Genomic DNA, 25,383 nt, shown 5'->3' with positions numbered 1-25,383 from the left:
CCCCCCCCCCCGAGGGGCAGAAACAGGACTGAAATCCGTCTTGGTTTCAGGTCCCTGTGGCGAGAGGTCCCTGCTGTCCCGCTTCCCGGGCGGCCCACGCTCCCGTTCCGGGGAAACCACGGAGGCCCAGTGCATGCAGGGCTCACGGGGACCCGGGGCCTTGCTGCCCACCGCGCGGGTGGCAGCCTGGGTGCCCGAGGGCAGTGTCGCATGGGGTGCCCACTGCGTGCCCCGGACCACCCCGCGGGGGGAGCAGGGTGGAGGAGGGCGGCCGGTGGGGGCCCGATGACAGGCTCGGGTCACCCTGTGGCACCTGGGCCAGGCCTGGCTGATCCAGGCCACACAGCCGGGCTGCCCCGAGGGCCACGGTCAGGTCTGGAGCTACCACTCGAGGGGGCTGAGGAAGCTGCACCTGCGCGGGGGGGCGGGGTGTCCTCTTGGCCTGGATGGAAGGGGGGGGCAGTCTGGGTTGGTGGAGCCCCGAGGAGTCCCCGAGGGACCAGGGCTCAGAGTCACGGCTCCCACCGTGCTCTGGCTATGACCCCGGGCAGGCGACAGCTGTCCCCCAGACTCTGCTCAGCTGCGCCTCAGCTTACTCCTCCAGAGAATGGGATGCACAGCGTCCCTGCGCGGGGCTCAAGGAGCGGGATGCACAGACGCTGGGGCAGCAGGACGCTGTCCCTCTGGAACACGGCCCTGGGCAGTGGGCACTGCCGTGTGCGGGGAGTCGGCCACACTCAGCAGCGGGGGCCCGGGCACGGAGGCCGCCTCCCCCAGGAAGGCCGCTCGCCCAGCCCACGCCCTGCGATGCAGGCCCCAGCCCTGAGCAGCCCATCTGCGGCCTCGAAGATCTTGCAGGCCTAGAGGCGGTAAGTGGCAACGAGGTCACACGGGAAGCCACACCGGCTTCTCCACCAGGCACGTGCCTGGGCCCGAAATACTCGAGAGGCTCACGGGAATTTTATGTTTTTTTGTCTGATTATTTATTCATTCATTCATTCATTCATTCATTCATTCATTTATTCATTCATTCATTATTTTTTCCGATTATTTTCTTAATGGAGATATGATTGACATATGACATCATATTCGTTCCAGGTGTACAATGTACTGGTTACTATGTTTACACTGCAGGACGATCACCACCATAAACCTGGTTAACACCTGGCACCCCATTTAGCTGTATTTTTTTCTTATGACGAGAGCTTTTAAGACCCGCTTTCTCAGCAACTTTCAAATATACGCTACGGTATCATTAACTGTAGTCGCCAGGCTGCACACTACGTGCCCAGGACTGATTTATTTTATAATGGGGAACTTTGTACCCTTTGATCACCTTCACCTATTTTGCCCACCCCCGTCCCCCGACGGTTGCCTCCGGCAAGCGCCAATCTGTTCTCTGTATCCGTGAATTCGGTTTTACATTTTGTTTTGCTTTGTTTTAAGGTTGTACGTATAAGTGAGATCGTATGGTTCTTGTCTTCCTCTGCCTGACATGTTTCCCTTAGCATAGTGCCATCAGGGGCCATCCACGTTGGTATAAACGGCAAGATTTCCTTTTTTATGGCTACGTAATATTCCTGCGTGACACCGCCCTTATCCACTCGTCTGTCTGTGGACATGCTTCCGTATCGTGGCTACTGTAAATAATGTGCAGTGAACATGGGGGTGCAGATACCTTTTCAAGTCAATGTTTTTGCCCCCTCTCGGTAAACACCCAGAAGTGGAATTACCGGGTCATACGGTAGTTCTATCTTTAATTTTTTGAGAAACCTCCATAGTCTTTTGCACAGTGGCTGTTACCACTTTACATTCCCACCAAGGGTGCACTGAATTCCCTTTTCCCCACATCCTCACACAGCAACTTTGTAATTTCTTTTAAAGTCAGAAGGGGAATTAATTGCCTTTTTTTGGAGGGGGGAGATTATATTCATCTTTATAACAAATCACCCATAGAATATATTTATTTTTTATGGTAGAAGGAGCTCTTGAAAGTGAAGGTGCCTGGGGTCCATGGAAGGCATAGGGAACCCCCCCAAGGTGCCAACACATTGGAGGGAGAGAAGTGACCACCTGTCCCACTGGCCCAGGGAACCCCACCCGGAGGAGAGGACTCTTCTCTACGTATCTAGAGAAATGGGAAAAGAGGCGGAAACCTTGTGCAAGGGAATCCGGATGGAATCACACCAGGGAGTCCCAGGACTACCAGCAATAAGCTATGGATGGAGCATAAATGGGGGCTGACCTGGGGATGGCTTGGGAGCTTCAGGAGACAAGAGGGAGGGGAGGCGGGATCCTGGCCGTCTTACGAGCCACGTGCCCTGTCACTTATCCTGCAAGAGACCATGGTCTTCCGAAGCTTAAGGTTTTCGAGGTAAGCAACTTTGCATTTGGATTTTGGAGAAATCCTGCAGCAGCTTGGAGGAGAGGTGCTGAGGAGGCCGTGCTCCCAGGAGCCGGGGTGCCGCCACCCTGGCCGTGCCCGCTCCCCGGCCGGGGTGCTCACCGCCCTCGCAGGTCCCGCTCCGACCCCAGAGGACCTGAAGGCTCACCAGCAAGGCAGGCTTCTTCTTTGCCCCAAGCCTGATGTCAACGGGTTGGGGCCATGAAGAACAATCCTCCTGGGTCCAGGTTTCAAGTGGAAATTCTGCAGTGAAAGTGGGGAGCGTGGAGAGGCCCGAGACAGGATCTGTTAGGGACAGACACACGGTACTCGGGGAACTTACTAGACGTTCCTTTAGAGAAGCACCTTCTCCCCCAGCCCTTCCTGGCAAGTCTGTGGCCGGATTTTTCACAGTTCATTTTCTTATTAAAAAAAAAAAAAAAAAAAAAAAAAAGAGAGAGAGAGAGAGAAAGAAAGAAAGGAAAGAGAATGTATAAGAACTGTTGCTGTGGCAACCTAACAGCCTTCGGAATGGTGCTGAGATTCTAAACTCCAGAGCCTCTTGAAAAGATGAACTCACTGGCCCCTCCGCGATTTTTCTGAAGCTTCCAAATAGAGGCATCTGCCAGGTGTCAGGCTGCAGCCTCCTAGACCCTCGGCAGACACAGCTAATTGGAGGCAGATTTTAGCACGGCCTGTGACCGGTCCTTCTCTGCAGTCTCCGACTTCCTTGAGCTCCGAGGCCCCCACAGGGCACGGGGTAATTTGGGTTAGCAGCCTCCGGAGGAGAGGCCGATTCTCTGGCTTAGGAATCACACGAGGCCACCGACAGCCGACAGGCCATGGCCTGATTTTTTTGTCCTGCCCCAGTGGGAGCGGTGGAACCTCCTGGACGGAACGTAAGGAAACAGGTAGACGCAGAGGGAGGTCGGGGGACATCCCCTCACCGGCATAGGAGTCCCACGAAAATAGGAACCGCAGTAGGTCTTATTCCCAGGTGAATACGTGGAATTAGAGCGGGGCAAAGCGTCCGTCGGCGGGTGTTCCACGTGCGAATGACCGGCTGCCTGGCCGCGAAGTCCCTCCGTGAGATCGTACCCCGCCGCTCTCAGCTCCACCTGCCTCCTCCAGCTGAGATGATGCATCTCTCTGGCTGCCCCCCCCCCCCCCAGATCACCATCACACGGTCTGCAGAGAGCACGCACATGTCTTGGTACAAAGCATGAAAGAGGCCGCGAAGGATTTCAATAATTATTTGATGAGTGGCTGAATGAATACCTGAAAACTATCCTCCTGGGCCCAGAGCTCCTGACTACAAAACCATCTCGCACTGTCTTCTTGGGTTACTTCCTGCCTGTCTCAGTATTCAGAGTCCCTCTCACGTAGAATAAAACTGTCCCTTGCCGTGGCATGCACGCAGGAAGCAGTGCTCAGGGGGCTTTGATCTCTGAAAGGAGAGAATCCTACACCAGGCTTTGAGGTTGCCGCGTTGAGGCTGACAAACAGAAGACCTCTACTGGCTGCAGGGCCGGGTGTCGGAAGGGAAGGGATCAGATCTTACCCGACTGTGGTGTGTGTTCCCACCCCGGACCACTGGGCCCAGAAGGCAAGTGCCGAGAGCTCGCTCACCTGCCCGAGACGCTCACCGCTTGCCGAGTGAGCACGTGACAAGGCAGAGCGGAACCTCTGCCAGAGATGAGCACAGGTGGGTATCGAGTGGCCCAGAGAAGAGCCCTCCCCGCTATCTCCATCCTGGAGGCAGATTTGCTGCTCATGGCATCTCAGAGCAACTGACACAAGGAGGACCATGTTCTAGATTTCCAGCAAACCTGGGGTGTCCAGGAAGTAAGTGCTGGGGAGGCGAAGCCTCACACAGATCTCTGGGTAACTGACATCCCAGCTGTACCTTAATTAGGGATTAAATCCATACGATCGTTGCACGGAACATGGCAAATGATTTAAAGAAATCAGCTATCTTAGATGATGGGCTTATTTTTTATGTTTTTTTTTTTTAATTTTTTAAAGGTTTTATTTATTCATGAGATGCACACAGAGAGAGGCAGAGACACACGCAGAGGAAGAAGCAGGCTCCCTGCAGGGAGCCCGACGTGGGACTCGATCCCAGGATCCCGGGACCATGCTCTGAGCCCGGCGTTGAACCGCTGAGCCCCCTCAGGCATCCCTAGGTGATGGGTTTGTATGAATTCATTGTGTTATTTTTGCAACTTTCTTCAGGTTTGTGATTTTTCTTGATTTTAAAAAAGTTTAAAGTCAAAGGAGAGCAAGTCAAATGAATAAGGGGGAAAAAAAACCTAATAAAGGTTTCTTTTTTCTGGAACAGCGTGCGTAACAGTGTGTGTAGTCAGATACCCTCTACGTATGCAGATGTGGAGAAAGTGACTCTGTGGATACGTGTGGTCGTAATAACCATCCAGGAAATCTCTGGACAGCCTCAGAGGAATCCAAAAATAGTAACTGCCTCCACAGGGAAGGAAATTCATGGACGAGAGGAGGTGCGGAGGGAGACGGGATTGTCTGTAGACCTTTAATCACCTTTTGAATTTCAGACCATCTTCATCTATTGAGCTGTCTTAGCTGCTTAAAGATAATAAAGATCAAAACAAACAAACCACCTAGTCACGACGAACAGTGGCCCAAGAACTGTACTGAGCCTTCGCTCTCTCTCTCTCTCTCTCTCTCTCTCTCTCACTTCTGCACTACAAAATCCTTCCTGGCCTTTTCTTGGTAAACTCCTACCCATGCTCCATGTCTAAATCCAAAGGTCACCTCCCCACTGAAGCTTCTCTTGGTTTCGTCTCCCAGAGTCACCCCCTCGACGCCCCTAGGGCAGCCTAGACCTGTCTGGGAGGAGCTATGCAGCACGGTTATTTGTCTGCCACGGTTATGTGGCTCCATCACACAGAGGGAAGTTCTTCTAAGACACGGCTTTAGTTTCACTCCTGTATTCCCCCAAAGCATGTGCATTTGGCCCCTTGTTTCATTTCCAGCGCCTATTCCAATGGCTGAAACAAGAACAGTCCTCAAGAGGTGGATGGTTCTCTTCGCCTCCTCGCCCTGCGTGTTCCCTCTCCCTCAGTGAACACACTCAGCGGCACCCTAATGCCTTAGCCGGAAGCTGCCGGGGCTCCTTCAGAACCCACGTGGAGAGTTAGGCCATGGCCACCCCGGGAGAGCCAAGATACAGTTGCCCTCTAACTTCCTTAGGACTCAGGGCAAGCTACGGAAGAACTGGAAGGGTCGGTGCTCAGGACGAGGACCCTGGCCTCCCCCACTGTTGACCGCGTCCCTTAGCCAGTTGACTTTCAGCTCTCTGGACCTCAGGATGCTCGTCTATGAAAGAATCGTGATGACTGCACGTACCACCCCAGGTCCTGGTGACATCCGACAAGATCGTGCAGCAGAGCGCAGTGCCTGCCTGCGGGCAGGCTCCTACACACCAGCTCTCACTGTTGTTACCAGGCGTGGCCTCGAGTCGTGTTCATCGGTAGCTAAATACAGCAGGATTCGAGACCCGCAACTCCCGGGGAAGGTCTGTCCTTTAGCATTGATTGGGGCCGAGGTAGGCCCCTCGTGTTGCCCGGCACGTGAGCGCTGCCCGTAATTCTCAGCTGACGGCAGGACCCACAGTCACATCACACGCACCCAAGATCTGCAGAGAAGTCCGCAAGTGGACTGTGTCTGCTTTTTTATTCAGGTGACACCAGCTACAGACAGATACTTGGCCTCTTTCTCCACAGTGGCCTACATCCCGAAATAGGCAATGTGCATTCACAGACAGACCCGGCAGGCCCGGGGTGGGGGGGGGGAGGCAGGCTGCCAACACTCCGAACAAAGCCAAGCCTGGTGGGTGGGTATACTTCAGCACAGGTGAGCCGCAGCCCCCCCACCATAGTGGCTTTTGGGGATTGATTTTTGTGCAAACGAAAGATAACTGGGTGACCCGTGACCACTGGGCCCTGCTGATTAGCACTCATGCGTGTAAGCTTTCCCTGAGCCTAAGGCCAAATACTTTCCACTTTAAGACAATCCTATCTGTGCCCCAGTGCCCTAGAATAAAGGCCCAGGGAGGTAGCAGGCGGAGAAGCCCTATCCTGGAGCTACCCCAGGTAATTCCTCCCCTGCTCTGAAGAGGGACCTAAGGGAAGTGTGTGCCAGGAATGAGGTTCAAGTGGATCTCCCTGGAGGTCAGCCGGAGAGCTGATCTTGGAGGCCCAAACCGCTTCCCTACCACTTGTTAAAAGCTTTTCTCTTTCTTTATCCCTCTCTCCACCCCATCTCTCCTTTTCCTTCCTACCTGGACGTTGAGCACTTTGTACAGAGCAACTTAACGGTCAGCTCATCGATGAGAAGGGAGGTGCCCCTTCTGCTCTGCGAGCCTACCCGGCACACCGCAGGTGCCTTCCGGAAATGCTGCCATTCTGAATTGACGGGGGATCAAGAATCTGAGTCTGGAGCCTAAGCTGTTGGTTAATTTTGTTTTGTTCTCTGAAACCTTACAGTACAATCACGAACAAGTCTTTCCTTTCTTTAAGGAGAAAAAAAAAAAAATCCTCTCTGTAAAACAAGAATCTTAGCCCGAAAGATCAAACGGCCCTTCTGTTCGTACCACGCTGTGTTTTGTTTTTGGGTTTTTTTTTTTTTTTAACCCAAGGGGGGTACAAGCATTAGAATAGTTTACCTTCCTCTCCTTGGAAGAAAGCTAAGCAGAATTCTTCAAAATAGGCGTTCTTAATTTCTAGGCAGAAAAAAATAAAAAAAAAAAAAGAAACTAACAGGTTTCCTGGAAGAGAAATTAAATTCAAGTACTTTCTATTTAACTTCTGACTCTGCTTCATTGATACCTTATTCTAATTGTCCCCATTATCTAGAAAAATAGGAAATGTCAGTTGCATATTCTGTTGAAGAATTCACAGGGCCGATGAAATGAAGAGACCCATTTGGCTTGGCAGAAATGAGATGATCATCACTCACAGACATGTCGACAGGAGAGATGCGTCTCATCTGCTGAGCCGGGCTTCGGAGCAAATGAGCACAAAATATGCTAATTTGCGGGGAGCCAGGCACATACTCCAGATCATACCGGAGCTTTCGCAGGGAAGCGCCTCTCCGCTCCCTGAAGGGCATTTCCATCCACTGGCTTATTTCCCATAACAAACATGGGCCAGAGCAAGGGAGAAAGAGTTGGGGAGCTCCCCAAGTTGAAATTTTGTCCTCCAATAGCTTCACATTCAAATATGAGTATCCAATACCTGGGAAGTCGCCACAGAGTTAGGGGTCTAGTCATCATCTATGTTACAAAAGCTTGCAGGGGGTGGTGGGGGGACTGGAGCGGGTGTAGGTAAAGAGTCCCGCCTCCCTTGCAGGAACTGGTTTATCTGTTTGTTTGTGTTTTTGGTCCACAACAGAGCAGATTGGTTCAGGGCTAAGAGACTTAAGCTCCAGCTGAAGCCAGACTTCTTAATGATAAACATTTCCAAGGATAAAAATTACGTCAATATGGCCAGAGGCAAGTGAGTTACCTTCTCCAAGACTCAGTTTTCTCATTTAGCGAATCTTGGACATTTATAATACCTACCACGTTAGGTTTCTGCCAGGATTGTGGGAGGCCACAACGTCTTTCAATATCTTATTTGCCTGATGTGTCCTAGGCACTCAATACCTGTTAGCTGCCATTATTATGACTTTCCTCTCTGTAACATCAGCTCCCCTTCCTCGCGTTCTAGTCAAAATATAAAGTCTCTATTCATGTGTTTGATGAATATTTATTGGGAACCTACTTTGGTCCAGACACAGTGCTTGCAACTAGGAGCACAGTGGTCCTCAAATAAGTCCTGCCCTCAAGAACCTCCAGGTCTAGCTGAGAAGACAGGTAATCAAATAGACAATTCCAGGCCACTGCTGACAACGCAGTAGATGGTGTAATCTCTGACTACCAACGTGCTGTAGAGGAGATACCCACGGCTCAGCCTTCAGGGATGAGAGAATTCCTTAGAGGTGCTGAGGTCCAAGCCGCGACACAAAGCGACCAAGAGTTGGCTTGCAAAGAGAGAGAGATTATCGGGCTTTGGGGAAGTGACAGTTGTATCCTACAGTATCCCACAGCGGAGGTGTCTGCTAAAGGCTGGGTGGGCAGAGAGAATGGCCAAGAGAGGAGTCCAGACAGTAAAACAGTGGCTCCTACCCCGAGAGGGTCCCAGACATTTACGAAGGAATTCAGATCTCTGACACTGAAAAGATTAAGCAGGAAAGTAGCCCGCTATCTGGACATAGGGATGTTGTTTACAGTATTTGTATGGAAGATGTATCAGGGGCAAGGTGACTGGTCGGGTGGCAACTGTCATGACTCTGGAGAAAGAGGACCAGGCTTATGTTTGCAGGATGGCAGTGGGGAGACAAGAGATATTAAAAAATATATGTATTTCAGAGATAACCGGACTATCATCAGTAGGAATCAACAGAAATAAATTGCTTTTGGAGGTAAGGCTCTGAGAGGCATACAGTAGCACCTCGATATTTCTGACCTGGATGAATTTTGATGCTACCCCGAAACACGACATAGAGGACAAAGTTACGTATTGGGCCTCTGCATTTAAGACATCTGTTGGACTTCCATATGGAGATGAGACATAGACATATAGATTGATGGACTTAGAACCCTAAAATGTAGGGAGTCATGCCAATAGAATTATTTCTTACATTCTATCTGGATAGCTGGATGTTCTATAAAAATAGCTCTAGTTATCACTGACAAGATAGATAAGATAAAAGGATTCACAGAATCCTAAAACTTAAGAACGGTTAATGACCCTAGGTCCAACTACCCTGTGGCCTGGAGAGGAGCTCATTAATCGAAGGGCACAGGGACAGTGAGGGGCAGAGCTGGGCCTGAGATCTGAAATCAGCCTTTTGGCTTATGATCTTGTGGTCGGCCTTTGGAGGTCTATAAGGTTCAGCCTCCTGGCCATGGGATATAAGCCTCCCTGTTCATATTTAGGGAATTCTCTTCAAAAGAAGAAAAAGAGGAAAAAGCAACATGGCAATTGTCTTAGTCTGCCCAGCTAAGTCTTTCCTTGGGAACCCAGTTCCTTTTTGCTCCTCTGAGTTTTCTAGTCATTCCTCTCCCACAAATATACAAACAACAACAACCACAAAATCCATCGCCCTTGTACTAGTACAGAACAGGTGTTCACTAAGGAGAACCCAAGAACAACAGCGAATAATCACATTCTTCAAAGACTCAGAAAGCAGGCCAACTTCCGTCTCAGATTCAGATTTTGATTTGACGCAGGTTCAGACAAAGGCAGGTTGGAGGACGGGGCCTGCTGGGCATCATTTCCATCCCCACATTCATAGTACAGGTAAAGTAGCTCCATCTTACCTTCTTCACCCATTGGATACCTGCTGCCAATTTCTATAACACACTCCACCCATCGGATTGGTCACTCAACAAATGACAAGCGGAACGAGTGTCACAGGGCCACGGAGTCGAAAATACGGTGATTTCTGCAAAAAGGGAAAGGATCATTATTAACCTAGAGGCGACATGAGTCAATGAAATGACTCACTACTAGACACCGGGGATACACCGTTGCACAGACAGGCTTTTCTCTTAGAGCAGAACAGTCCAGGTGTGGAGAGAAAGGTGTAAGCAAAGTATTGCCATCGTGCGAAAACTGGGGAAAACCTGCCGTGGGTTTAGAACAACCAAAAGATGGTGTGACCAACTCTATGTGCACTTAGTACTTTGACGAAAAGATAAGAGCAGCCATCAGCCCCCTACCCGTCCTACGGACGTCACATACATTTGCTCTGCTACGAGCAACAGACCTGTAGGGGGGACAGCAACTCTCGGAGCCCGTTTCTGAGATGACCCACGTTCTATCGGAGTCCAAAGTAGGTCCCCTCCCTCTGCAAGGGGGAACCACTGTTCTGGTGCTGCCAGAGCCTTGTGCAACGACAGTCCCAAGGGCACAGAGGGACAGCGGTGGCTGCGGTGATAGGAGATGTCATCCCTACACCAGCAGGCCTGAGCACGGGGCGGACAGAGCCGCAATTCTTCCTCAAGACTACATTTTTCTCCGCCCCCTCCCGCGCTACAGCACACTCTGGATTTCTGTGTGGGGGCCGTGTTCCGCCTGGATTCTGGTCTGATTCATCCTCGTATCTCCCAAGTGTCTAACACATTCCCTAGCCCAGAGCAGCTGTTCAATGTATGTCTGTTCAGTGAATGAGGAGAGGAATACGGGGCGTCTGAACAGCTGTCGTCTTCAAAAACTGAGGCACCGAACCAAGGAAGGTGGTTGCTGGCATAGCTTTAACACAATGGCACGAAGGATTTCTTGAATGTCCTTCATCTCCAGGGTTTCTACCTTCTAGGATCAACCCAGGCTGCATTAGCATCCGAAACAGCTCCTGGGGCACCCGGGTGGCTCAGTCAGTGAAGCGCCCACTCTTGGTTTTGGCTCAGGCTGTGATCTCACGGTCATGAGACCGAGCCCCGCATCCGGCTCTGCACTCAGCGTGGAATCTGCTTGGGATTCTTTCCTCCTCCCTCTCCCTCTGCTCCTTCCCCTTGTTCTCTCTCTCTCTCAAATAAATAAAATACATATTTTTAAAAAGAACGGAAATAGCTTCTTATTTGACTTTACTTATTATGCTTCTTTTTTTGTTTCCAAATCCACTTTTCTTATCTCATCTTGGTTCCACCCAACAGCTCCTCCTCATGCACCATGCCTCCCCCCCACCCCCAAAACAGCAATGACAGCAGCAACAAGCAAACACCCTCCTTGGTGAAGGGCTACAGATAAATTACGTATCTAAAATGCGTCCATAGCATCTCAATACGGTGATTATAGCAAGAACAAGGAAATTTCCCACTGTGTGCTATTTCCAGGATGTTGAGGACAGACTAGCAATGGGATTATTCGCAGATGAACATGGAGTCAGAGAGAAAAAGCCACCTGGACGATTCAGAGAACACATAACTGATGAAGGTCCCTACTTTGCAACCACACTGCGTGTTGCGCCAGTCTTCAAAACTGGCCCCCTCCCAAATGAACCATACGCCTCGCATAGCCATGCCCCAGGGCCCCTCCTCTGTGAATCTGAGTTGTCTGTCCTTGGGTCACCAATGAAACATAGCAAAGGGACACTCTATGATTTCGAAACCGAGTCCTAAGAAACCTTGGAGCCTGCCTTGTGCTCGTGGAAAGCTGCATCTGGAAGAAGTCAGCGGTCATGTCAGAGGTCTAAAGACTCTAGACCCAGATGCTATGAGGAAGCCCCAGGTAGCCATGGGGAGAAGCTGCATGGAGAGAGAGAGGGGGGTGGGGAGAGAGAGAGAGAGATTGAGACGCCCAGCCATACCCAGTTATTCTAGGCATCCGAGCTAGGGTGCCAGCTGGGAAGCAAAGATGCCATCTTGGACATCCAACTCAGTCAACCTTCATGTGCCTCCACCATCTGACTACACAGCGTGAGAGACCCCAAGTGAAAACCACCCAGATGACTTCATGAAACTCAACTATAAAAGGTAATAGTGCATTGTTACAAGACGCTAAATTGAGGACCGTATGTTCCTCAGCAGCGGATAACTAAACGCCATAAATGGAACAGGCATCTGCCACGGCCTCGCTAATGCATTCTCTTTAAATACGTGTCACCACTGTGGTTGTCCTAAGCCCCTCCGAGCATCTCACCCCACTACGCGAAGGGTGAGACTCTTGGCCAAGGTGTGCAGCCGAAGAGATCCAAGGTGGGACCAGAATTCAGCACCCACGACAGGCCCTGCTCCTTCTCTTTGCACGCCCAGTGTGCAGTCAGCTCGTAATGCAGCTGTATCTGTGGCCAGTGCACTTTTAAAAGTTTACTTCTCAAATCCATAAAATCTAATTGAACTCCCACTTTGCCTTGCACCGCTTACTTCCCTGCAAAATATCCCCTATAAAATCCCTTTCACCAAAAGTCTGCACAGACAATTAAGAGCTTTGGAAGGAAAGCAAAAATAGCTGGGCGAATTGTCTACGAACTCCGAGGACTGCAAACACTCGAGAGAGACGACGGGATGTAGGTTGTGTGGAAATGTTGGTATACAACTGTACTGTGCTTCTCAGAAAAGAAAACAGAGGCTTAAAAAAAAAATCTTAGCTGTCTCTGTGCTTTCAGCAGAGTTGACGGGCAGAGAGCTTGTTGGGGCTGAGAGGCCCTTGCGTGTCTACTGCCCATCTTCTCTCTCCACTAGAGTCCCTGCCTGGAATGTTGACTTCCCTTCCTCTTCTCATGACTCCCCCAGACCTGGAATCACGCGTTCCCTTCTGAGCCATGGAAATCCAATGTAGCCCCATGGCATCTACCCCCACCTACTCTCAGACCGTCTCCTTGTCCTCTCTCCGGGCCTGTGCGCCATCATGGGCCTGCTCCTAGGACAGGGTCACGGCCTTCTGCGCCCCGTCCAGCGCTGTGCTCAGCCACCGGCAGCCCTGAGGCCCTAGGGGCACAGACGCCTCCTGCCGTAGATGACTGCGGAGAGACTGAGAAATCAGGGGAAAGAACACGGAAGCCAAGGGCATGGAGAAGGTTGGGGAAATCTCTAGCAAGCGTACAGAAAGCAAGGAGAAAAGCCAGGGAGGGACGGTGGCACATTTCCCTTGCTGAGCTCTGAGTGTTGAGAAGGTTCCGCACATGCAAGTCCATAGGCTTCCCTTTGGCCCAGAAGTCTCTGTGTCCTTCTCTGAGGGTCTCTGCTCCAGGTCAAACGCCTTGGCCTATAGATCTGCAAGTGTGGATGCTCTTCAGGAGCGAGGACTCAGCCAGGCCAGGCATGGGCTGGGATCTTGTTAACAGTTCAGGGGCAACAAGGACACCAGTAGGTAGTGCTGGGGGAGGTGGGCAGGCGGGAGGGTAAGGGCTGGAAGTACGTGCATTAAGTTAAAATAGTTCCCACCTCACTGACTCCATCCACAGGATCCTGGGCCACCTGCTGTGTGTGCGATGCTGGTGTAGGTGGAGGGGAGGGGTGAGAGGTGAAAAGGCCAAGAGCTGTCACGGAGGGGAGCAGGGGAGCCCAAGGTCACAGTGACAGCTCCATTTTATACACAGAAGAAACCAGCTAAGCGGTAGGTGCCCACGTGCTTAGAGCCGGGGAGCGGCATGGCCCGACGGGTCACCAACAACCCACCCCTCTCCTGGCGGATTTGAGGCCTGCTTCCGGGGGGAATCATACCCGCCCCCTAGGACATCAGCCCAGAAAGCGTCTACTTTTTTAGTAAAACAACACAACAGAGAATCTCCAGTGCTTTGGTAGGGAGCTGACTGGAACGAACGGTGACTAAACAGAGGAGTATTGAACCAACAGATGAAATCTCCGGGGTCGGAGGCCGCAAAGCAGCCCAGCAGAGGCCATACGCCTTCCAGTGGGAGTGGAAAGACCAAGTGGTCCTGTCGTCCCACTGAAGCTGCTGCTGCGTCTTGTTCTGTGGGCAGGAGAAGGGGCAGCAGAGGGGCGCCTGGCTCTGCCCCTGCCCGCCCCCCCCGCGACAGGGTCTTCTTCCTTTTGTGGGTGTCCTGTCTGCCTGACATTGCTGAAGGGATGAATAAACACCATTAATAATCCTCACTGGGTGTTTCTCTTTCCTGTTATGGCCCGAGTTCCAAAACCATATGGCGAAGCATATTTTGTAAGATAGGTTTATGGATATTGAATTTTTTTGAAAAAAAAAATAGGGAGGGGGAGGAGTGGGCTCTTGAATGCGAGGAGACATTCGGCTGGAGGGCATGCTTCGCCCCTCCGAGCCCCTCTGACTTGGGGCAGGCGACTCCGGGCTGCACTTCGTCACTAGGCAATGGGAGTAGCGACTGGTTGGCAGGACGGCGCTCCGTGGGCAGCTGTGGCCGCAGAGAGACGCCCGCTGTGTTCTCCACCTGCTCGCGACCTAAGGGTTAGCTTGGCCCTTTACCGGGAATTCACCACTCAGACGGCCCCTGGCCCGGGCGCCACCCACAGAGGCCGGCGCTCGGCTCCGCGCAGCACAGACCCCGCGCACGGGGTGTCAACCGGTGGACGTGTCCCACACCAGCCTTTCTCATTTGGAGACACGGCGCCTCAAGAAATTCAGGGGACCCTCAACTTCCCGGCTCCGCTTGGACGCCTGCTCCCACTGAGGGGGGAGGGCTGCCCGGGGCTCACGCCAGCCTGCAAAACCTCCGGCCCGGGCCCTGCACCGGCGGGGATGATGGAGGGGATGACGGCGGGGATGACAAGGGGGATGACAGAGGGGATGAGGGTGGGGATGATGGTGGGGATGACGGCAGGGATGATAGAGCAGGATGATGGCAGGGATGAGGGTGGGGATGAGGGTGGGGATGAGGGTGGGGATGATGGCGGGGATGACGAAGGGGGATGATGGAGGGGGATGACGGTGGGGATGACGGCAGGGATGAGGGTGGGGATGACGGCAGAGATGACAGTGGGGATGAGGGTGGGGATGATGGCAGGGATGATGGTGGGGATGACGAGGGGGATGATGGTGAGGATGATGGTGGGGGATGACCATGGGGATGATGGTGGGATGACGAGGAAGGATGATGGCAGGGATGACTGTGGGGATGATGAGGATGACAGAGGGAGATGACAGTGAGGATGACTATCGGGATTATGGGGGGATGAGGGCCGGGATGACTGCTGGGATGATGGGAGGGAGGCAGCGGGGATGACTGTAGGGATGACGATGGGGATGACAGTGGGGATGATGGAGGGGGACGATGGCAGGGATGATGAGGGGGATGATGGCGGGGATGACGGCGGGGATGAGGATGATGACGGGGATGACGGCAGGGATGATGGCAGGGGATGACTGGGGATGACTCCTGGGATGATGGCAGGGAAAGCGGCAGGGGATGATGGCGGGGATGACTGTGGGGATGACTATCAGGATGGGGGGTGGATGAGGGCAGGGATGACTGTGGGGATGAAGGCGGGGGATGATGGTGGGGGATGACTGTGGGTATGATGACAGGGATGAGGGCGGGGATGGGGGATGAGGGTGGGGATGACGGGGGGATGACGGCAGGGATGACGTCCAACATCGGCCCGCAGTTACGGGAAAACACCCCAAAAGCCGTCCTGGCCTCCGAGTGGATTGGCCACAGCGGCGCTTTAAATCAAACTCTTACCACGCTGATCTTTATTTCTGTGGGGCACTCTTCTGAGTGAGCCATGCCTTTGGAGGCACCTAACACAAAGTGACAACCTCCGCCGTTTTCCAAATCGCGGTGGCCGGGCGCAGAGAGAGCCATTGTCACCATGGTAATTACCGCACAATACCTGGCGGCCAAGGGCCGGGCAGGAGGCGCGGGCAGCGGCTGAATCCGGCATTGTCCGGGCCCCATAAAAAGATCAGAAGCCCTGAAAAGCCAGGGAGCGGGATCTCACAGCTCTTTCGCTGGGCCCTGAAAGGACCTTTGTGCTGCCACCATAAATTCTGGGTTCTCCGGGCACTTGACAACTGAAGCCGGGGACAATAGAATTCTTGTGTCCAACAAAACACCCCTTGTCCGATGCCAGTCTTATCAGCCGCATTTACAAATGTCTTTCGTTGTACCCAAATAATTCCCCATTAGAAGGACTATTGGGAGCAGAACTAAATAAATATTCACAGCCTTTGTGATATCGTTGGGAAATGAATAAACAAACAGTCATCTAGCATATGAGCAGAGCCTCCTGCTACTCTACATTTTATCCCTATTTCTTGCCCAAATGATGTTTCGATTTCTCTCCCTTAACGTGTCAAGAGCCGTGACACTGGAAGCGCCGCTTTGACTGGCCACCTCCTGCGCGCCCCGCTCCGCACCGCCCCGGGCTGCCCCCGCGCTGCTCCTTGGGTTGATCGGGCCAAGGCCCCGGCGGGGGGGGTCCCACCTCCCCACAGAGACGGGGACCCAACCTCGGGGGAGGTAAGTTACTTAGGCAACACAACAAAGCTAATTAATAGTAAAATACGAATTCAGATCTGGGGGTCCCTCGCTCCTAAGGCTCCGCCTCCCCGCTACGCCTTGATGGGTTCCCTACTGAACAGAAGAGGAATAAAACATCAGGAAAAGGGGGAAATGTAGGCACATCCACCGTAAAGTCACCAACGCACACGGAGTCTGTTTATACACCGTTCCAGAACCTGAGAACACTTAGCAGGAAAATAAAGAGGCTTTCTTCAAGAGAGTATATTTTACTTTTGCCCTAGAATACCAGCAATTTTGCTTTTTAACCTTCCGAGGGGAGGAGGAAGCGGTGGCGGGCAAACAGAAATAAACACAAGCCGGCTTCGGGAAGGTTTCAGGGATGTCTATGCAGTCACACTGGTAAAGTCTTAGAAAGAATCAGGGATAAAGAAAGCAAGCGGGGCGCCTGCAATCACGACCGCCCAGAACAACACTTAAGCCTCCTGCTGCGGTTTATTATTTTATTTTGCTTATCTGTCTCCTTGTTGTGAACGAACAGATCTCTCAGCATTTGACGGGAGCGCACACAGCAAAGCAGAAACTCCCTTCCTGATGGAAGCACTGACTAGGAGGCAACACTCTTTACATTAAAAAAGAAATCTGACAATATTAGAGCTCTAAATGGCTTCCTGTGGGGTCAGGAGTCGTCTACACGGTCTGCCCCTTCCAATGTTGCATCCAAGGAAACTTCGAGCTTCCGGAAGACAGAAAGGTGAGATGTAATATCTGACACTCATTTTTGTCTGGCCCGGGTCAGTACATGGTAACCCTCGGCAGAGCTCGGCTTATTGGACAAGTAGACGAATGGTAGTAGTTACAGGGAGAACCACCAGGAACCTGGATTCTAAAAATTTTTGGACATGAAAATCTACCTTTTCTTTATCTACTTGATGTCAAAGTACAGGTAGAATTTATCTTTTTTTTTTTAAGGACTTCAATGATGTCCTCACTTGGCCCAAATTGTGTAGCCTTGGTAAAAGCAATGTTGAGCTGTTCTGGTTTGTTTCCTAAAATACCTAAAATCTGTACCTAAGAATAGGCCATCATTTTGCAAACAATTGGCCATTAACAAGACCGGGTGACCAACAGGTACTTCCTGACGGATGGTAAATCCAACAACTGAGTTTGAAAAATGTGATCGATATTTCCCAAATGCTTCAGATGCCAAGTGAAGCATTTAATCATCTTGGAGGATTTAAGGGCATGGTTACAGCCATGTACACATGACGCGAACTATTTCAGCTCTTCTATCCCCCCAGGAGCCAGCTGTTATGTAGACACAACTTAATCCAAGCAAGCAGAGAAGATTTCTAACATTTATTGAGAGTTTGTAACGCGCCAGGTCCTGAGCTAAGTGTGTGTGTGTGAGAGAGAGAAATAATCTGATACATCAGGTACCACGATTTTCTTTATTCTGTAGCTAAGAAAGATGGAGTAAAATTGCCCTCATTCACAGAGCCACAGCGCACGGAAGCCAGGATTTGGACGCAGGGAGTTTGAATATATTTCTTTTTTTTTTTAAATTTTTATTGATTTATGATAGTCACACAGAGAGAGAGAGAGAGGCAGAGACACAGGCAGAGGGAGAAGCAGGCTCCATGCAGGGAGCCTGACGTGGGATTCGATCCCGGGACTCCAGGATCGCACCCTGGGCCAAAGGCAGGCGCCAAACCGCTGAGCCACCCGGGGATCCCCAGGCCTGAGATTTTAATAGTTCATCACATCTGGGGAACTTCCATACAACCAAGAAATCAACTCATTTGCAAAACGCCATATTCACACACACACACACACACACACACATACACACACACACACACACACACCAGAGCTTTTGCTCCGTGCTGGAAGTAGGCACAGCCTGCTACCACCTCTGAAAGCAAGAAAAGCGAAATGCCCCGTCCACAGCAATGCGAATGATTTATGATATAACAGGAGAGCGTCCTCTCTGGGGCCATTATGCTTGGAAAGAAACAAAGTCTCTCAAAAATTAAGTGGGACTGTCCTTTTGCAATGTAAAATTAATGGCATTTCCTTAAAAAAAATGCCATTTTGGCATTCACCTCTTCTGAGACCCCGATCCTAGGGATCACAACTGTACACACTCATAATGTTCATACGCATCACGACGGAAAAAGCATGTGTATTTTCTTGCCCGTTGTATGTCCACTGGACAAAGGTGCAAACTAAATGCTCCCAGATAGCTTTGGAACAATGGAGCTGGTAAATGAAGGACTGTGTCCCTCATCCTGAGGTCTCACTACGTGCAAGTGCCTCTGACGGCCCACAATCGGTTGTGACTTATAATTTTCTCCAGGTACAAACGCAAATTTGGCCACAGAAGGGCTGACACGAGCCGGCGAGCGAGTCTAGCAGGCACCCTGCATCCTCATCACACCTCATTAAGTCCAGTGGATTCATTCGGGGGCAGCAGCGGAAGCGGGTCATTAAAATGTTTCAGTTATAGTTTGCTGCACTTTATTGGTGGAATGATATTCCTCACTTGTATACACAAATTGTGACATTCTTGAAGATCTAGGGAAAACTCACGTGCCAATACCAAGAATCTAATATCCCCGTAGAAAGCTTTCTCCAGGCCGTTCCCTCAGGGCGCCCCTCCCAGATTTACGGATGTACACCCACCCTCAAAGTTTCAGTTCTTTCCTTCTTTTGTTTCCATCTCTTTTTTAAATGCTCAAATAATCACCAATAAAGTCTGCTTTTACTAATTCCATTGATAAGAAGGAAGAATAAAGACCAAAATAGCATTATCAACAGCTGTGTAGAGTTGGGTCATTTTCCCGGGCTGGGCTTGGGTCAACGGCGTGGAAGTGACAGGCAAATGTCTCGGCTCTGGGACATCTTCCATTGCAACTTTCACTTATTAAATCTCTCTCTTAGGGGATCCCTGGGTGGCGCAGTGGTTTGGCGCCTGCCTTTGGCCCAGGGCGCGATCCTGGAGACCCGGGATCGAATCCCACGTCAGGCTCCCGGTGCATGGAGCCTGCTTCTCCCTCTGCCTGTGTCTCTGCCTCTCTCTCTCTCTGTGTGACTATCATAAATAAATTAAAAAAAAAAAAAAAATCTCTCTCTTAGGACCTCATCCAAGAAACCACGCTAGAATTTCAAGCAGGTTTTCTCTATGCCTTCTTGGCTTTGATATCTGTGGTTGTGGACCCTCGAAGTATGTAAAGTTACACACACACACACACACACACACACACACGTACTACTCACTTGTTGGTTTCTCATCTCTGAGAAATACTTAAAACACATTTCTTATCTGGCAACTTATAAAATGAATTTTGACATAGGCTACTGGGGTGGATGTGATGGTCACTAAGTTTCTTTCCTGTTCGGAGTCTACAGAATTCTAAAATTGCAATAATCAGTTCCCTCCCCGAAAGCAGCCCACCATCCCCCTGCAGAGCTCCGACCACACTCGGGGGACCACTGAGCTAGAGGGATCTCTAGGCCCTATTCGCTCTCTAACGGTGTTTCATGGGCCCAACCTGGTGCCATGATGAAGACTATCCATGCAAGGACGCTTCATGCGCAGAAGACGGTGAGGGTGCAAGGGGCCCCGCGGTAGCTGGTGGAGTGGTGACGAACAGCTACAGCTAGGTTTCATGGACTGGTCCCCTTGAAGAAAGCCAGGAGACCCTCTCCAGGGGCCAAATCAAGTGGTTACAACAGCAAGCAAACAGAGGGAGGGCCCGGGGAGGGCGTTAGGCAGATGGAGGGAAGCACGGCCCCTGCTGGGAGATGGAATTCAGGTCCGGGAGGCCCGCTCCCATGAGGGCTCTACTGCTCAGCAGTCCCATGACTTAGGGCTCTTACCTATAAAACGGACGTTCTTGGGACCCGTGAGAGAGGTAATGCACACAAATTATGCTAATGTTTCCGGCGCAGACTTACAGTTCACTAAATATTATCAGTCAGCATCATCAGGAGCAAAAACTTATCAGTTTTCAACCACAAGGACTCTATGTTAAGAAATATTAAGGGGCTCCTGGTGGCTCAGTTGGTTAAGTGTCTGCCTTTGCCTGAGGCCATGATCCCGGGGTCCTGGGATTGAGCCCGGCACTGGGCTCCCTGCTCGGGGGGAGCCTGCTTCTCCCTCTTCCTTTGCCGTTCCCCTTGCCTGTGCTCTCTTGCTCTCTCTGTCAAAAAAGTCAATTAACATCTAAAAAAAAAAAAAGAAAGAAAGAAAGAAAGAAAGAAAGAAAGAAAGAAAGAAAGAAAGAAAGAAAGAAGAAATAGGGGCCCCTGGGTGGCTCAGCGGTTAAGCGTCTGCCTTCGGCTCAGGGCATGATCCCAGATCCTGGGATCGAATCCCCCTTCGGGCTCCCTGCATGGAGCCTGCTTCTCCCTCTGCCTGTGTCTCTGCCTCTCTCTGTGTCTCTCATGAATAAATAAATAAAATCTTTTTTAAAAATTAAAAAAAAAAGAGATACTGGAGAAATGAGTGCAACGCCTGACCCAAGAGCAGCCCCACAAATTGCTACTATTATTTTTGCATTAGATGACAATGAGGCAGGACACACGCAATTCTCTTCCAATCCAGGTCTCAACAAAGAGAAAGTCTCCAACTGTACTAGTGCCTCAACAAGCATCTCTTTTTAGAAAAGGTTGTCTCAGGTCCAGAATAGATTTGATTATATCGTTTCTTTCAATTATATCAGGTTGGGGGCTACTTTCCATTTGTCACAGGAGGTACTAGTTTAACTATCGATGATAGTGATATAATTTTCCTCCAAAAATATTAAAAAAAAAACATAATGAGTCAAAAGAAAATATTAAGCAAATAATTGTGTGGGTGGCACCTCAATATTTTGAAGACAACCATGAATGGCTTAATGATTATTTTACAGATGGAGAGATTAAGCCCTGAGTGGGGAGTGGGTGAAGAGGATGGTCCACGTGGACCCTGCCTCTGGCAGCCCAGGCCTCTCTGCAGCCCCTCACCCATCCCACGGGCTGGGCCACGTGCGGGGAGGACGGTGAGGAATGACTGTGCTCCTCTTCCAAGGGTGGGAATGAAATTCAAAGGAGGGGACAAACGTCAGCTGAGACCTGGGGACAGAGGCGGGCGCAGAGCCTGGTAGCTCTCCAGGAATCCAGGTCTTCGTGGAGAAGAAAGTAGGCTGGAAACTCACAGGCACCGAAGCCACCTCGGTACGTCTCTCCCTATAATTCAGGGCACTCATTTTACAGATACTCGGCTTTATTCCCACGAAGTTTAAGGGCCCCCCCCACCGGCAAAGATGTAGGGCCCCAGAAACAGCTGCGCTGCTTCACATGGTAAAAGTGAGAAGAGGAGAAATGGCAGCAGGAAGGGGCAATCGGAACACAGGGTCGGGCGCCAAGCCCGGGCGGAGAAGTCCTAAACCGTCGGGGCCGCGTGGCACCAGGGGCCGAGGACACGCAGGCAGACACAGGAACCCAGAGCCCACCCAGTGAAGACTGGCCTTCGGGTCCACCACAGCCAGACGCTCCGGAGACAGACGCCGGACGCCCCTTAGCCCATTGCTGCCGCCCGGACGCCCCGACCCTGCCACAGCCAACGAGCAGGACCCTTAGCGCAAAGGTAAAGGAACCAGAATCCTGGGCGCGAGCAGCGGCCAGAGCCCAGCAAGGGGCCCGGGGCCTCCCACGGGGGCGGCCGCGGCCAGGACTTGGGCCCAGGAGGCCCTGAGCTGCTCCCTGGGCTCCCGGCTTGCTCCACCGCGGGCTCGAGCCACAGGAGGGCTCGGGGTCTGGCCCCTGCTCTGGCCCTGTGCTCGGCTGGTCACGTGCACGGCCCCTACTTGCAGTGGGGGACCTGAGGACGCAGAGGATGGTGACACCCTGCGGCCTCCAGGCTGCCAGGGCCCAGCCTGCTGCCCGTTGCACTGTGACCGCCCTGTCGCCGTCCGGGTGGCCCTCCAGCAGGGGGCCAGCGGGCTGTGGCCTGGCCTGGGGCGCCAGGTTTGCGCCCACTCGGCCCGGCTCCTGCGCCTACCTTCGCCTTTGCACAGAATGTGCTTCCCCCTTGTCTTCTCCAGGAGTGTCCTGTGTCCTGCCGGGCCCTGGCCAAGTCGCGGCCTCCTGACAACCCACCTCCCCCCCAGCCTCCCAGCCGCTCACTGGCCGCGGCGCCACCTCCGTCCGGCAGTGTCCCCCGCGCCTGCGGTGCCAGATGCTGGGCCACATGCCGGGCAGCAGCCGCGCGGGGCCTCCTGGCAGAGGGAGGCTCACTGAGGGCAGAGGGGGAAGACGGCAGAAAAGTAAAGCCGACAGTTAGGGACACGAGTACGGGAACCTCCACAAGGACGCTAACCCGGCGGCGTCATGCCCTCCCGGCCCCCGGCCTGCCACCCCACCCGTGGGCTGCTCGAGGGGGGCTCCTGTCGCATCTGCGGCCTCCTCCTCTGCGTGCCCTGAGCCGTGATCACAGCGAGCCAGACTCGAGGTCTCAGGGTGTCACCAACCACCAGGCCGAGGGCTTCCCGGGGGCCCAGAGGCCGCGGCAGGGGAGGGCGGCGTGGGGGGTGCTGGGGTCCCCAGCTAACTACTTGCTTCCATTCGATCCACAGCCAGGGCTTATCCACTTTATGCATATCAGGGTTTGGGAGCAGGCTTTATATACCAAAATCTGAATGAAATCCAGGGAATCAAGAGGCGGAAAAACAGAACTAGTGAATCTAGGAGGTAAGTGGCTCCTCTGAATTCCTATAGAACCTCACTGCAAACAGATGTGCACGTTACGGTATGGACGGGCGTACACACGGGCACGGGGGGAGCGAGGGCATCACACAGGAGGGGGGCGGGGGGAGAGTGCGGAACGGGGAGGACAGGGACGCCGTAGGGGCTAGGCCTAGGCCGCCAAGGGGCCGAGCTCCTCCCCGCCCCGCTGTCTCCCTGGAGCTCCGCCGCCTGGAGGTCTGACCATCCTCCTGACCTGGAGGATGTGCAGGTGCCGGCCTCTCGCGGAGGTTCAGGTCTGGAAGTGGGGGCCACTTAAGGGCAAACAGAGGAAGGGAAGGAGGGGGCAGGAAGGAATGCGTGAAGCCAGGGGTGGAGGAGGGAGGAGGGAGAGGAGGGAGGGAGGGAGGAAGGAGGGAAAGGAGGAAGGAAGGAGGGAAAAGAGGAAGGAAGGGAGGGAGGGAGAGAGGGAGGGAGGAAGGAAGGAAGGAAGGAGGAAAGGGAGGGAGGAAGGAAGGAAGGAAGGAAGGAGGGAAGGGAGGAAGGAGGAAAGGGAGGAAGGAAGGAGGGAGGAAGGGAGGGAAGGAAGGAGGGAGGGAGGGAGGGAAGGAAGGAAGGAGGGAGGGAAGGAGGGAGGGAAGGAGGGGGGGAAGGAGGGAGGGAAGGAGGGAGGGAGGGAGGGAGGGAGGAAGACTACTTTTGGTGGCCCCGAGCCACAAGTGCCCCCGACGCCACATGGTGCTGCAGGCAGCTGATGGAGGCTCCTGAACAGCACCTCTCTGGGGACGCCACCCCGTAAACACAGTGACCTCCTTCAAGGACCGATCCCAAGAGGCTGGAGCTGCGAGCAAGCGCACAGATTCACGTCACCAGGTTTCTTTCTGTCTTTCCCGTTGTTTGCTCCTGAAGAAACTGAAAGGACCGGGTCCGCTTTCCCAGCAGTCACATCCGCACTGCTCCTGTCACTCTGCCTTCCAGCCTCAGAGATGAGGACAACGCTCCTCGCCTTGGGGAAGATGCTTCCTCCCTAAGTCATTCTCATTGTTTAAATTCCAAAAAAAAAAAAAAAAAAAAAAAAAAAATAGAAAAGTAACCAAGTCATGCTTTTGATTGACTCCAGGTTTCTCTATGTGCATATGTCAAGTGTCCTTTGCTCGTTAGGGAGCCAGGGCGTTGGAGCTGTAGCAATGGACTCCCATGGAATCAATGACTAAGCGCAAGGCCTCTAGATATTGCCAATCACTTATAACCCCACTGTACTTCACCCGGATTCCCAGGAAGAATAATGTCCTTCTCTTCCTATGAAGCCCAAAGTGCCTTCTTGTAATAGGAAAATGTGTACGACGGTACACCCTGCCCCACATGGCAAAGCGGTTCTTGCCCAAAGTCCCAAATATGTGAATTGTAAAGCAACGTGGAAAAAATTCGTTGGACCATTTCCACGTAGTTCATTATGAAAGAAAACCTTTTCTCCAGTTACAATAATGTAAAAAAATACTCCCAAGTTAAGTCCTGGAAGGGAGGAGAAAATTAAGGACTATGAGTCAGAGTGAGTGAACCGTGGGTGATCTTTCCCCTTTCTGCTTCCTCACTGGCTTACATAATTGTAAAAAAAATATATATATTATCTGTCCTGGACACAATTTTTTTTTTTTGCTTTTACAAATTCTCGCCATGCAACTGTGTTTCCTTTGCAGAGTAAATACGTGAGCCAGCCACACCCCCAGAGAGCCCGTGGTGTGATCACTGAGCGTCGCCTTCACTCTCCTGTACCGTACAAACAAACCCCCACCTGAGAAAACAAAAATTCCAAAACAAAACAAAAAAAAAAAAGCAAACACTTAAAAAAAAAAAAAAACCTACTCTACTTCAAGATGCAAAACGACCAGTTAATGCATCCCAAATTAGAACAGGAAAATAGCTTATGACACTAAATGACTGAATCGGTGACGTGCCAACTGAAACACTGATACCATCACCATCACTTTGATTCTAAAATCCCCTCTGCTGTGGGAGAAGCCAAGAAGGGAGGCCAGCAGCTACCACACAGGGAACATGAGCTGGTTCCCTGGAGGCCCCTTCGGCCCTTCAAGGTCCTTCATCCAGGCTGCCCCACTGACCACCTCAGTGCACCCGGGGCCGCGCTGGGAATCCGTGATGAGCAGAGGTAGGTCCTTACCCTGGAGGAGCGTACATCCTCATCTAATTGGGCTGCTCTTAGCTTAAGCCTGGGTAGAGTTACACAGAAGATCTCTTGAGATTTTCCTCCGAGTCCAGAATAAATGAGCCAGGAACCAGAT

General features: G+C 52.0%; 1 protein-coding gene across 2 annotated transcripts in view; it reads right to left on the bottom strand.

Annotated features, from left to right (window-relative positions):
* CDH11 (cadherin 11) overlaps positions 1-25,383 on the bottom strand; it is a 150,874-nt gene that overhangs the window by 77,132 nt on the left and 48,359 nt on the right. For both annotated transcript variants that reach the window (XM_041772206.1, XM_041772207.1), the window contains exon 2: positions 9,783-9,907. The gene's annotated coding sequence lies outside the window, so the exon portion shown is untranslated. The remainder of the gene's footprint in view (positions 1-9,782; positions 9,908-25,383) is intronic.

This window comes from Vulpes lagopus, chromosome 10 (assembly GCF_018345385.1).
Source record: "Vulpes lagopus strain Blue_001 chromosome 10, ASM1834538v1, whole genome shotgun sequence".
Taxonomy (NCBI): domain Eukaryota; kingdom Metazoa; phylum Chordata; class Mammalia; order Carnivora; family Canidae; genus Vulpes; species Vulpes lagopus.
Note: the sequence above shows the minus strand (reverse complement) of the source record. Positions and strands in the feature narration are given on the sequence as shown.